The sequence below is a fragment of the Triticum aestivum genome, chromosome 5A (genome assembly GCF_018294505.1).
Source record: "Triticum aestivum cultivar Chinese Spring chromosome 5A, IWGSC CS RefSeq v2.1, whole genome shotgun sequence".
In the NCBI taxonomy this organism is placed as follows: Eukaryota; Viridiplantae; Streptophyta; class Magnoliopsida; order Poales; family Poaceae; genus Triticum; species Triticum aestivum.
The window spans coordinates 80,228,506-80,241,721 of NC_057806.1; the positions used below are offsets into that span (position 1 = coordinate 80,228,506).

The 13,216-nt window shown below is 41.7% G+C and overlaps 1 pseudogene; it reads left to right on the forward strand.

Annotated features, from left to right (window-relative positions):
* The first annotated feature begins 11,961 nt into the window (after positions 1–11,961).
* LOC123106631 (putative lipid-transfer protein DIR1) lies at positions 11,962–12,577 on the forward strand (annotated as a pseudogene).
* The last annotated feature ends 639 nt before the right edge of the window (positions 12,578–13,216 follow it).

The following is a 13,216-nucleotide window of genomic DNA, read 5'->3' on the forward strand; positions in this document are numbered from 1 at the left end:
ATGTAGATGATCAATGAAATTCCTAAACATAGAACAAACAAACATAGAACAAACCACCAAAACATGACAATTAAACCAGACCAAAAGGCACAGTTTAAATACCATAGTTTAGCCGACGAATGGATAGAGATCTAAACTAAAATCACTAAAAATGCAAATGGAGACAGAGAGGCCCAAGCATCTTCACCACTTCTTCACTGGTCCTTTGCCCTTCCAGACACCAGAGCGGTTGTAACCCTCTGTGTAGGCGTCAGGGGCGGGAGGAGGGGGTCGTCGGACGAAGAGTCGATGTAGTCGGCCGTCCTCCGGATGGCGTGGTTCTGCTACTTTGCCACCTTGGCGGCTTTCACGGCTACCACCGCCTTCTCCTCTGTTCACGCTCCGATTCCTCAATATGTACCATGCCGAAGTGCCTTGCTGTTCTTCCCATGGAGCCACGGTCGTTCGTCTCTGCCATCGTGAGCGAGCAGCGGAAAACAGCCGTGAGAATTCGACCTCTGCATTGGGCTCTGGTAATCTGCGTCGGCGGCGGGAGGAGGATGTGGCCACCTCTGACGTCACCACCCTCTCCTTAGAATGTTTACTCTCGCGGCAGGTGGCGTGCACCTTCAATTCCAGCATCCGCATCCACGACGTCGGCGGTGTGGGCACGAGCGCCCACCAATGACTTGGAAGAGCAGCCGCCAGAGGGGGAGGAGGTGGGCATTGAGCCAGCCCAGCGGAGCTGGCTGAGCTCACGAAGCTGAGCGTAGTGCGTGATGGGCCATTGTCAGTGTCTGCGTTGCGGCGTCGGGCAATAGGGGATATAGTGAATCCTGAGATGCCGCCTGTGTCGATCTGCAGTCACTTCAGCGCGATGCAGAGGGCTAGCTCCTTGTCGTTACCCGCGTCCACCTCGTCGACGAATACATCCTAGTCGTCCTACTCGTCCTATTTGCCAGATCTGGCGGCGCCTTCCGGTGCTCGACATTGGGATGGAAATAGAAGGGGAAAGGATGGAGAGGGGAGGGGAATCGATGAAGAGCGGAGCGGAGAGTGAGAGAATGAACCTAGGGTTTGGTCCGGGTGGGTTTTTAGCAGGGACAGAGTGGGGTCTGTGCGGGTCAGGATGTGTTGGGCTGATGTGGTGGATGCATTCGGGCCGCCTTAAATCCGTCCCCTATATGAGGAGTGGGTATGGGAGGTGTCAGTCGGTCGGCCCTGTTAGGTTGGGGGAATGTGGCCGTTCATTACCGGGTCGTCTGCCCGGTCAGTATAGGGAGTCTGATTATAGATGCTCTAATATAACAAGAGAGACCATATGTGCCAAAGTAAAATTAAGCAAATAGTGATGTAAAGGTGGTGAGCCATGTCGCCTTTTCGTGGCAAGGAGACAACAGAACATCCAAAGTATTCCCTCTGGTGGTCCAGATATGGGCATCGGCCTTGCTTTGTTCAAGGAGAGCCATAGTTGGTGTGTCGAGCATGCGCTGATCTTCTCTATGTGGCCACATTCTGACGGTATCCATTCTTCTAACGGTGGAGCAACTCCATCTTCTGACGGTGCCACGCTTTTCGAGTCAGCCGAGTAGCCATGGGCCTTCTTGGGAGATGGAATTGGATGGTTGTGTCGTGTCAGTGTCCTTAGTTCTTTGGAGATGGCATACCATGTCTGTGCCGGTCGTCCTTTCTCCTCCAGAGCTGGCATGTTCCTAGTCCATGGTGCATCATCCGCGGAAGAGGGCCTCAACGTCATCAGCTCCATGTTTGCTGTGTCTTTCTTGCTTGAAGCGTGCCATGCTTTGTTAGCTACTTTCCCACGTCTTTATCTTGCATGTTGTTCTTTTGCTTTGTTGGTTTGGTGTTGGTCATAATTCTGGCCGGTTGATGGCTTTGTTAATTTAAAGTACTTTTTTTTCAAAAATATACACTGTGAATCAATTGATGTCATACAGTAAGCATATCTAAGTGATGGTCGACAACAATATCTTTACTGGCATAAACAATGTGCACTTTTTAACCATCCTGAAATGTCGGTCGGTGTCCGAACCAAATATCCATGCCGTGAAATGTTATGATGCCAAACTCGTGAGAAGCCAAATTGAACATGTGAAAGATAATGACTACCATAGTTGTTGGCAATTGAAAACGGTCGACAATTACTCTGTTGCATAATGTTAAATTTATAAATTTAAGCTTTCTGAAAGAGCAATTTAAACATGTGAAATTTAAACTTTTTGAATGACCAATTTAAACAATTACTCTGCTGCATAATTTGTGAAAGAGCAATTTAAACATGTGAAATGCCCTTGAAAACACGTGACAATCACTCTGCTGCATAATGTCAAATTTCTGGCAATCTTTCTACTAGCATGATAATCTTTTCTTTACAACATGACAAATTTTTATACAATAATAACATGACAAATATCTGTTTTAGCATGACAATTCTCGAGCTTTCCTTGAGAATGGTTTTTTAGGGAGTACTTTCACATCTCCGGCGTCTGCTTGGATGACCTTGATGAGAACAAATATTGCGACTTGCGCGACATAAGTAAATAAATTATTTACACCTTTTGTGATGTTTTGTTGTTTATTCGCAAAACAGTGGCATGTTTTGTTGTTGAGTCAGAGCCGATGGCTTCCATGCGGTTGTATTACTGTTTCAGTTCTATATACTGCATCGCACACACACACAGAAAAGAAATTCAACACCCAGAGAGTTCAAGGGAAGTCTGCATCCGCCATTGTTACTGCACAGTACGCAGGGAAAGCGCGCGCGCCTTGGCTCTGGGTCGTGGTGGTCGGTCATGGAGGCAATGGTCGCGTCGGTGGTCATTAAGGAGGTCATCCGGAGTGTTGCGGCGACCGCAGGCAGCCCGATGGCCCGGCTGTGGAGGAACTGCAAACCCGGCCTCGAGGAGATGCGGAGCACCCTTGTTCTGCTGGAGGCCGGCTTGAGAGACGCCGAGCGCCGGTCCGGGAACGAGGAGGCGGTGCGTTTGTGGCTGCAACAGCTCAAGGCCGTCGCTCGCGACATCTCCGGCGCTCTCGAACAGCCGTCGCCGCCGTCGTGGAAAGTACGCGGCATGCCGTCTGCAGAGACATGAGCCCTCTCGTCTGAATTTTTTTTTGAAAATACTCTCGTCTGATTTTGCCGATGAAGTACCAAATCTTCACAAAAAGGGTTGCGCCAGATCTAGGAGTACATATTTACTACAGAATGAGTGGCTCTCTAGGATGAACTGCAGACTGATAACTGTCTATTTCTTATAATTCACACGCTTATCCAACATGATTCTAGAACAAGAAAAACATTGTTATTCCAAGTTACTAGCTGCTGCATGTTATTTCAAGTTACTAGCTATTCCAAATTTGTGCAACTGCAATCTCATGCTAGTAGTACTACCACGAAAGTACCAATTGCTACTACGCTACTTTACTATGTACACTGTTATTTCAAGTTATATATTTCTTCGAAGTTGAGAACCCTGTGGGTCTGTGAACATGTCAGTGTCACTTATCATTGATTGTGGAAAATTAATTCAATACCAAGATAAATTCTTTCCATCCTCCTGTCATATCTGTTCTCTCTCAGGTTAAGTAAAACATTTTTACAACACGCATGTGCTGACAGTGATAACTTGAATCTTCAACAGGTTTTTGCAAAATTTAATTTGGTTAAGAAGATAGAAAAGCTAAAGGAGAAACTGAAGGCGGTGGAAGAGAAACGCCATATATTTGGTTTCACCTTCCACAATAGCTCAACTATTGAGGATACATATGACAAAAGGGAAACAATAGCATGTCTTGATGATGAATTTACAATTGTTGGTCGATCAAGAGAGAAAGAGGAGATAGTAAGGACTCTATTGCAGTCCGAAAGTAAAACGACTATTCTTCCCATCCTTGATCTTGGCGGAATGGGTAAGACCACTTTGGCAAAACTGGTCTTCAATGACAGTAGAATGCAAGATTTTGAGAGGAGGGCATGGGTTCATGTTTCCCAAAAGTTTAATCTGGTAAGAATAGTAAAAGCTATTATATCTCAATTTGAAGGGACTACTAATGGCTTTGATGATCTACAATTTCTGTACAATCAGCTAGAGAACATCTCTAGTGGCAAGAAGTGCTTAATTGTGCTGGATGACTTGTGGGAGAGTGACATCAAATTGTTGCGCAAACTGAAATTAATGGTGAATAGTGGAAAAGAGAGGAGCATGGTTAAGATAATTGTAACAACACGTATTGAAGTAATTGCACAGGAATTGTCTACAGTTAGTCCAGATAAATTGAGAACTTTATCAGATCATAACTGCTGGACTGTGTTCAAACAAATTGCTTTTCAATGGAAAAATGAAGAAGATATGCATGTGCTAGAAGCTATTGGAAGAGACATTGCTAGTAAGTGCAAAGGTTTACCCTTGGCAGCTCATGCTATTGGATCCATGCTTCGTAATAAAAATGTTGACTTCTGAAAAGCTGCCAGAGATAGTAACACTTGGGATCAATGTTCTTCTCACATCGATGTCTTGCCGTCGTTGAGGTTGAGTTATGAGCATATGCCATCTTATTTGAAACCATGCTTTGCCTACTGTGCCATCTTCCAAAAAGGTTCGACCATAGATAAGGACAAACTAATTCAACAGTGGATGGCTCTTTACTTCGTTAAACCATCCCTACCAACCTTGTCTCCCAAAGCGCAAGTAGAGGAATATCTAAGAGAGCTTTTGGCAACATCTCTTCTTCAAAACTCAGTATCTTCCATGTTGAGTTCTTATAAACTATTGTAGGGTAACTGTTTACATCAGTGTATGATATATTCAAGCATGTCTGTGGGTGTGTATGAAAGCATCCATGCTCGTGTGTGTACTTGACATACAGTTTTGCACACTTTTACATACTTTCAACCATTTATAATATATCATAAGTCATACCTCACTACAGATGAGTTTCCATTTCTGATAATGGGTGGTGGAGTTTGTACTATTTAATATTGTTTCATCCAGCAAAAACAAATTTGGTTCAACCTTCACCTGATATAAGAGCTTGTTTATTGAAATATTACTAATTAGTAATTACTTATTCTTATGCACCTTTTATTTTTTTAGGTTACTCATGAGCACGCCAAAGATTCACATGAACTAAGAATGCATGATTTGGTGCATGATTTGACACAATCAGTTGCTGGTGATGAAGCATTTTATCTGCATGCTATAAGCCAAAGTAGTTCACCCAGTGACAACTGTCATCATTTAGTTGTGGTTAGCTATGATAAAAGGCTTTGCAGGTCATTGTCTGTAAAGGTTAGATCACTACATTTTAGAGATTGTGGTGGAAAACAACTTCCTGGCGATACATTGTCATTGACAAAAAACTTACGTGTCTTGGATTTAACTAGATGTGCTCTGAGGAAGTTAACGGATCGAACTCGTCAATTAGCTCATTTGAGGTACCTTGATGCTTCACTAGTGTGTGATAAATATTTTCCTATGTGGATTACAAGTCTCTTGAAGTTACATTATTTGAGCATACATGGCTCTACCAAAATATCAGAGCCGCCGAAGTCAACCGGGAACCTTAAAGATTTGGCACATCTGGATTTATCATGTTGTGGAAGCCTTGTGCACTTGCCGGAGTTCTTCTCCAACCTTACAAATCTCTTGCTATTGAACCTGGCAGATTGTTCCAGCCTTTCTGCATTGCCCAATTCCATCTGTGATCTTTTGAATCTAGAGAACTTAAACCTCACAGGTTGTAAACTAGAAGAACTACCTAAATTTCTGAGAAATCTTAAGAAGCTAAGGCTGCTGAACCTATCTAGGTGTTCCAGGCTTTGTGATTTACCTGATTCCCTCTGTAACCTTGTCTCCTTAGGAAAGCTAGACCTATCTTATTGTTCTGGTTTGCAAGAACTACCAAATTTCTTTGGTAACCTTCAAGAACTAAGCCTTTTTGGATTTATCACACTGTTCCAATCTTTCTAGATTGCCTGATTCATTTGGTAATCTGAACAAATTGCAGCATTTAAACTTAGAAGCTTTCATGCATTACATGCCCTTGCACCACAATGAGCTACGCTAAAAATTCAAAAAAAAACAATGAGCTACGCTACTACTTCGACATGTTATTTCGAGTCCTATGTAACCTACTCAACCTGCAATACCTAAACTTCTCAGCATGCCCTGTTTCTGTTCTTCCTGAATCTCTTGCCAACCTCAAAATGCTTCACATATTGAATATCTCGCATTGCATTTCCCTAAGAAAATTGCCACAAAAAATTCTTGAATTTCCAAACCTTCAATCTTTAGTTGTGAAGAATTGTTTCCCACCTATCGAAGATCAAATCAAGCGATCCTCACTGGCCAATGGTTTGATGTCACTGCCAAAGTTTTTTGTGTATAACATGCCTGGTGGTGTGTCCAACAATATTGTGCAACTTGAGGGCGTAGATGCTGAAGAGCTTTAGATAAAATTTCTTGAAAATGTGGTGAGTTTGGAAGAAGCTAAGAAAGTCAACCTGGCATGTAAATCAAGGCTTTCCGTGTTGTTTCTCTCTTGGACTGGCAATGTCGTCGAGCATCTTGTGGATGATGAGTCTTTGCTTGGGGAGCTCCTACCCCCAACCACCTTGGAACATTTTATTCTCCAAGGTTACATGGGCATCACATTCCCAAGTTGGATATGCGCTGCTACATATCTTGCAAACCTTTCCAGAATAGAGCTACATAATTTGCAGGGATGCACCCAGCTACCATCACTTGGTCAATTACCTAATTTGCAAGAGTTGTCTCTGTGTGCATTGCCAAACATCAAGAAACTGGATAAGAATTTCTGTGGTGGTAATCATGCATTCACAAAGTTGACAAAATTTGTTATGCAGGACATGGATAATCTGGAAGTCTGGTATACAAGAGTATCAATAGAGGGTGAAGATAAAAGGGAAGAAGTCATGTTCCCTAACCTTCACAAGTTGCTGATACATGGATGCAACAAGTTGATGGTGAAACCATGCCCGCCTATAGCTGCGAAGTGGGTCATAGAGGTTAATGATATTATAGTATCATCATGGGAGAATAAAAGACATGCAGAAATTCTGTCCAATTCGATGACTTGTTTGGATATATCAGATTGCCATGTCAAGCCTAATGGTTGGTGGCTGCTCTATCATCTTCCCGCCCTTCGCAAGTTAAAGCTCCGCATGTGCAATGAGTTAAGCAGCTTACCAGGAAGCATTGAAGTCCTTGCCTCCCTTCGGTCGCTACTTGTGTTTGCATGCCACAATTTGGCGGAACTGCCGGAATGGTTTGGCAATCTCACCGCACTCCAAGAATTGGAAATCAACTAATGTCCTAAGCTCAAGTCCTTGCATGAGAGCATGCAGCACCTTACATCACTCCGATTGCTGCACTTGGATCACTGCGACAACATCTCATCACTGTCGGAGTGGTTCGGCAATCTCATCTCTCTCCAAAGACTTGAGATCTCAGGATGCCAACTAGTCAAGTCTTTACCACGATGCATGCAACATCACAGCGCTCTGAGGGAGCTACAGATCAGGCATAACCCTGAACTGAAACAGTTGTGTGAGTATTTCCTGGACGAGAAAGAAATAGTGTGAATCAGATTAAAAAAAGCAATCCTTGCTTATTCTAAAGAAGGTAATGTGCTTCTCGAGTTTCCTGCCCAAATTATTCCCTGTTTACCTGTATATGCATGCTTCGTACAGTTGCATATCGGCTTTGTCTGTACCTACTATATGTTCTTATATGCTTAAGCTACACGATTCCACTCGTAGGTTTGGCAGTGTATTGCACAAATGTTGCGTTGATCAAATGTACCTGCTGATGTAGCGGCCCTAGATCACATTGGCTCTGCATCTAACGTGCGGTAAGTAATGGCTATAAACACTCCATGCATCTGCAGATCACTTTTGTCTCTCGCTCTCAATCTGATCTTCAGGTTTCTGTTGTCCACCACAAAACAGCTTGATAAAGATACTATTGGATCTTGGAGGCCTTAGCTGTAGGCTGTAGGTGAGGATGAGATGCCAGATATGAAATTATGTAGGATGAAACATGTCTGATAAAGAAGGCTCAGCTAGGTATGTTTTATCTGTTTATTTCTTTTTTCTTTTTTAATACATAATGGAAGGATCACCATTCTTTGTTTGTTTATTTTCTTTCATGTAATCTCAGTTTCCTTTTTCTCTGTGAAAATGTAAATTACTGAATAACTGTAGTCAATCATCTTCATCTTGTTTCTCAACACAAACACTGGACTGAAGATGAAACTACTCATGCTCGAATAAGTATAAGATCTACTGATCTAGTACCTGTTTTTATAAGAAAGCACAATCTACTTCATGCTAAAGTAAGCTTAGTTGGATGGGATACTATAGATCTTAGCCATCCATAATTCTCTCATCAGCGGCTCATGGTTTAAATTGAATCCTTGTAGTTGGATGGGATAACCTCTTAGTTGCACACTTATATTATTATTAATTCAGAATCAACACCTGCTGATCACATCCTAATTGCTAGCTTTTGGCTCGTGATTTAACCATGCTTAATGATGATTGATGGTTTGTGAGGGAAAACGCCAAATTTAATGATGGGTACATTTAAATTTTAGATATAATTTTCTAACATATGTACTATGTTAGTTATATTTTATCTGCAATATACTCCCTATGTCTCAAAATATAAGATGATAAAAGTCTTATATTTTGAGACAGAGGGAGTACATTGCAAGAAAGGTGCATTGCACATACATGGTTGCTGGTTGCTTTTACAAAAAAAAGCAACATACAGTAGGCATCTCTTACCTTGTTTATTTTTGCGGTGGACATCTCTTATCGTGTTGCCTTATGCGGGGTATTTCCTACCACTCTTACCATAGGCCGAAGTTGTTAAAGTTAGAGGTTTTAAGGCATGGGTCCAGTAGTGAAAATTATGTTTTATGAGTTATGACCAAATTGAAGCTATATAACGCTCTGTTATTCTTAATGAAATGCAGGAACACCCCTGCCCTTTCGAGGTTCTAAAGAAAACAAGATGAAGCTTAGGTAGCAACAGCACAAATTGGAGCTTTTGTAAGTTGGTGTATGAAAGGTATGTGTGGATGGTGGTGTGGATGCGCGAGTGCTGTTGTGCTCTACCTTGTAATCACGAAAACAATTAACCAACATAATTAGCGGAAATACCAAGGTGAACATGGTTCCACGTGCACCCACGTGAATTGTAAAATCAGAAAAATATACTAGGATATATAAAAGAATTCTGAAATTTTGGGGTATCAAACTTGGTCGACTGGTCTACTCACACATGAATTTTCGCTAATAAATAACACCCATGGTATTCTTAGTGAAGAAAACAAAATCGGATCTTATTATTACTTCAAGTGTGTTTTTTATAGCTTCGATTTTGACTCTTTTTTTTGCCTAGAATACCATGGGTGTTATTTCTTCACGAAAATCCACATGTAAGTAGACCAGTCGACCAAGTTTGATATCGGCCCCAAAATTTCAGATTTTGTTTTTGTTTTTATCTAGTAATGTTTTCCTGTTCTAGGGGGAACATCTCCATCTTCCGATGATGCGGCGCCTTTCGAACTAGGCGAGGAGGCAGGGGCCTTCTTCGGAGATGGAATTGGATGGTTGTATCGTGCTGGTGTCCTTAGTTGTTTTGAGATGGCATACCCTGTTTGTGTCGGTCGTGCTTTCTCCTCCAGAGCCGGCATGTTCCTAGTCCCTGGTGCTTCATTCGTGGAAGAGGGCCTCAACGTCTTCAGCTTCATGTTCTTTGCGTATCTTTCTTGCTTGAAGCGTGCGAGGCATTGTTAGCTGCTTTCTCGCGCCTCTGTATCCTAGCGTGTTTTTCTTTTTCTATGTTGGTTTGGTATGGTTGTAGTCCTGGCTGTTTGATGGCTTCATTAGTTCAAAGTTCCATTTCTCTAAAAAATATATGCTGTGAATCAATTGATCTCATACAGTAAGCACATCTCAGTGATGGTCGGCACCAAAATATCTTTACTGGCATAAACGATGTGCGCTTTTCAATTATTCTCAAGTGCCCGTCGACGTCCCGGCCAAATATCCATGCCCTGAAATGTTATCATGCTAATCAAGACCGCCACTGGTCATGAGTTGTGTCTAGCTGTTCGGCTGTTCCCCTGGCAGCATTATACTGAGCTAAAGTCCGCAAAAGGACCTACCAGCGGCCAAGATCAAGCTGATCTCTCTATGATCTGAATTCTGAAGAAAGCATCTCAAACTATAGTGGGTGCATGCGTCAAATGTGAAAGGCTCCAAGCTAGCAAACGTTGTTGCCTATTTAATTAACCAGAAAAGGCCAATATCATGGAACTGTAGCACTATAAAATACGTATATGACTTCTGAAGATTTTCATATTTTTTTTATTTTTTTGAAAAAGAAGGCTTACCCCCGGCCTCTGCATTTGAGCGATGCATGCAGCCATAATATTGAAAGTCTTCAAATAACACAAAGTCTTAGATTCATTACAGCTCGCAAGTGGAGCAAAAAAAAACTCAATACCACAACTGGTATGTATAATAGGACAAGGTCCCTAGAGTCATATCCTATTATGAGACCGCTATTCAAACCGGTTGAAAATAGCTCATGCTACCATCTCTCACTGGTTGCATCCAGTAACCAAAGACTCCCTGGAGTCCGTAGGGGTGAGTAAGGACCACGTACGGATCCATGTCGTAGCTTTGAAGATAACCTGCAAGAAGGATAGAGTGTGTTGTCTGTTAAAAATCATATCGTTCCTGCAGTTCCATATAGCCCAAATAAGCGCACATATTTCAATCCAAATACGAGACGCAAAACTATGATCTACTCCAGCTAACCACATCCCAAATAACGATTCAATGCTAACTGAAGGAATGATGTTAAAGGCTATATGAATCGTTCGCCAAAGTAATTTCGCGAGAGGGCAATCTATGAATAGGCGTTGTATTGTTTCGTGATGACCATAACAACAACATCGTGCACTGCCTACCCAACGTTGCTTTAGTAATTTATCTTTGGTTAAGATCACTTGCTTGTGTACAAACCACATGAATATTTTAATACGCAAGGGAACCTTAACTTTCCAAATATGTATCGATCTTGGGATTGGGCCAGAATTAATTAAACTCATATACATGGATTTGACCGTAAACACTCCATTTCTAGCTAACTTTCAGTGAAACGAGTCAGGTTGGTCGGATAGTTGAACCTCCATCAACCTCCGTACAAAGTGCTTCCAGGAGTTCCAGCGCTCCCCAACTAATGATCGCCTAAACTGAATATTTAAGGGTACCGATTTTCATATGAATCTAGAACATATAATATGTGACCATAGGTCAAGACTGGTGTTTTTTGTTATAGATAGAAAACATGACCCTCGTTCTCGAAAACAAAATAACTGTAAACACATGATACAAGGCAAAACACTTGTTTAGCAAATTGGTCTGCGATAGCTAATGAAGCCATTCCTACAATTTGGCAACAAGACATACAACATTTAGTTTTCAGTGGTTGTCTTAATCTATTTGGTCAGTTAAACAATTCAATCTTCAAAATGTTATCTTGAGCTTATCTTTCTTCATTTTCAATGTAAAAAGTTTATAGGCGGGCAAATTGAAGAGTCACTTTCTATCTTTGCGACGAATTGGTCTTTGCGGCATACTCCTGAGTTCTGATGTTGCATTATGGAGATGTTTGCACCTATGTTGAAACCAGTAGGTTTGCTTTATTATATATCTTTTTGTGCCAATTATGGTAGTCATTATCTCTCAACACCGAGTTCATACAGATTTTTTTGCATGATCAGGCGATAGTGCTTCTACATGCGAGGGGCACTTGGTGTGTCTAATTGCTTGCTTGCTACAGAATACATTTCATGAACATAGCATCATTTCTCTATAAATAGAGCCCTACACAAACATTCATCTCACACATTACGACGGCAAAACCTAGCTAAGGCCAAAATCTCCAATGGCAATCCGCTAGAAAACAAATAAAATACCAGCATCCATGGCTAAGTCACAATCATTGGCTGCAGCATTGCTGCTTGTCCTAGTGGTGTCCCTCACCGCCATAGAGGGTGTTCATGGCATCTGCGGCATGTCGAATGATGAATTCAAACTTTGCCAGCCTGCGGCAGCAGTGGAAAACCCAATAGACAGTCTGTCAGCTGAGTGTTGTGCCGCGCTTGGGAAGGCTAACTTATCGTGCATTTGCCGCTACAAGGCATCGCCAGCATATGGCTGAGGATGTACCACATTGACGCAGACCGTGCTATGGCACTGCCTGGAAATTGTGGCCTCACTATGCCCAGCAACTGCTCGTGATGATCGGATGCACTATCCATGAATGTGTAGGTGCTGGTCGGTCTAGATATGCATCAACATTAATATGTCTAAATAAGTGGAGGAACACTTGAAAGTTCTTATTGTTATTGTCTGATTTGAACACGTCTCTATCTCATTAATCTCTCGTTGAACGGTAGTATGTATGTATACTGGAAGTGTAAGGAGGACAAAAGTGCCTTAGATGTCCCATGATTTAATATTTTAAGTTGTGAGCTTGTTATTGCCCAAAAATTGTGTCTTTTCAATGAACAAGTAAAAGTCGATCACAATCTTTTCCCAATCAGTCTGCTAGGTAATTTGAATATTTTCATCAACTATCAAGGCGACTGGTATACATCCTTATAGTGTACTAAATTATTGGTAGGTATCCACAATAACATATGGCCGACTGCACTGAAATATACGGTTGGATGTACATGACCATGGTCACTACATTGATCAAAACAATTTTCGTTCCTAATTTCAGTTCCCTTTTCAAGTTCGAAATTTTACCTATTGCCCTCTTGTCGATTTTAGTTTGTAATTTTGGTCCCCTTGTCATGGAACTTGCTTTGGCATATCTCGCAACCTAATACATGTTTTGTTGTTTTGTTAAAATTATTTTCTTTGACCTGCACACCACATGTTGCATCACTAGAGATTTGTTATTTTTGTCACCCTCGCCAGCAAGTGGGTCCATTTGTGACAATGTTAATGGTCTCATGTTCAAATGAAAATAAATTAAATGCGACAAAGATGGCTTTGAATCAAAGAAAATCTTGGCGTGCAATTTTTGGGAGTCATGTTCCTGTCAGTCATATTTGAAATGCCAGTGTGCTAATTAATTTGTTACATTCTTATGTTGACGGCCATGGA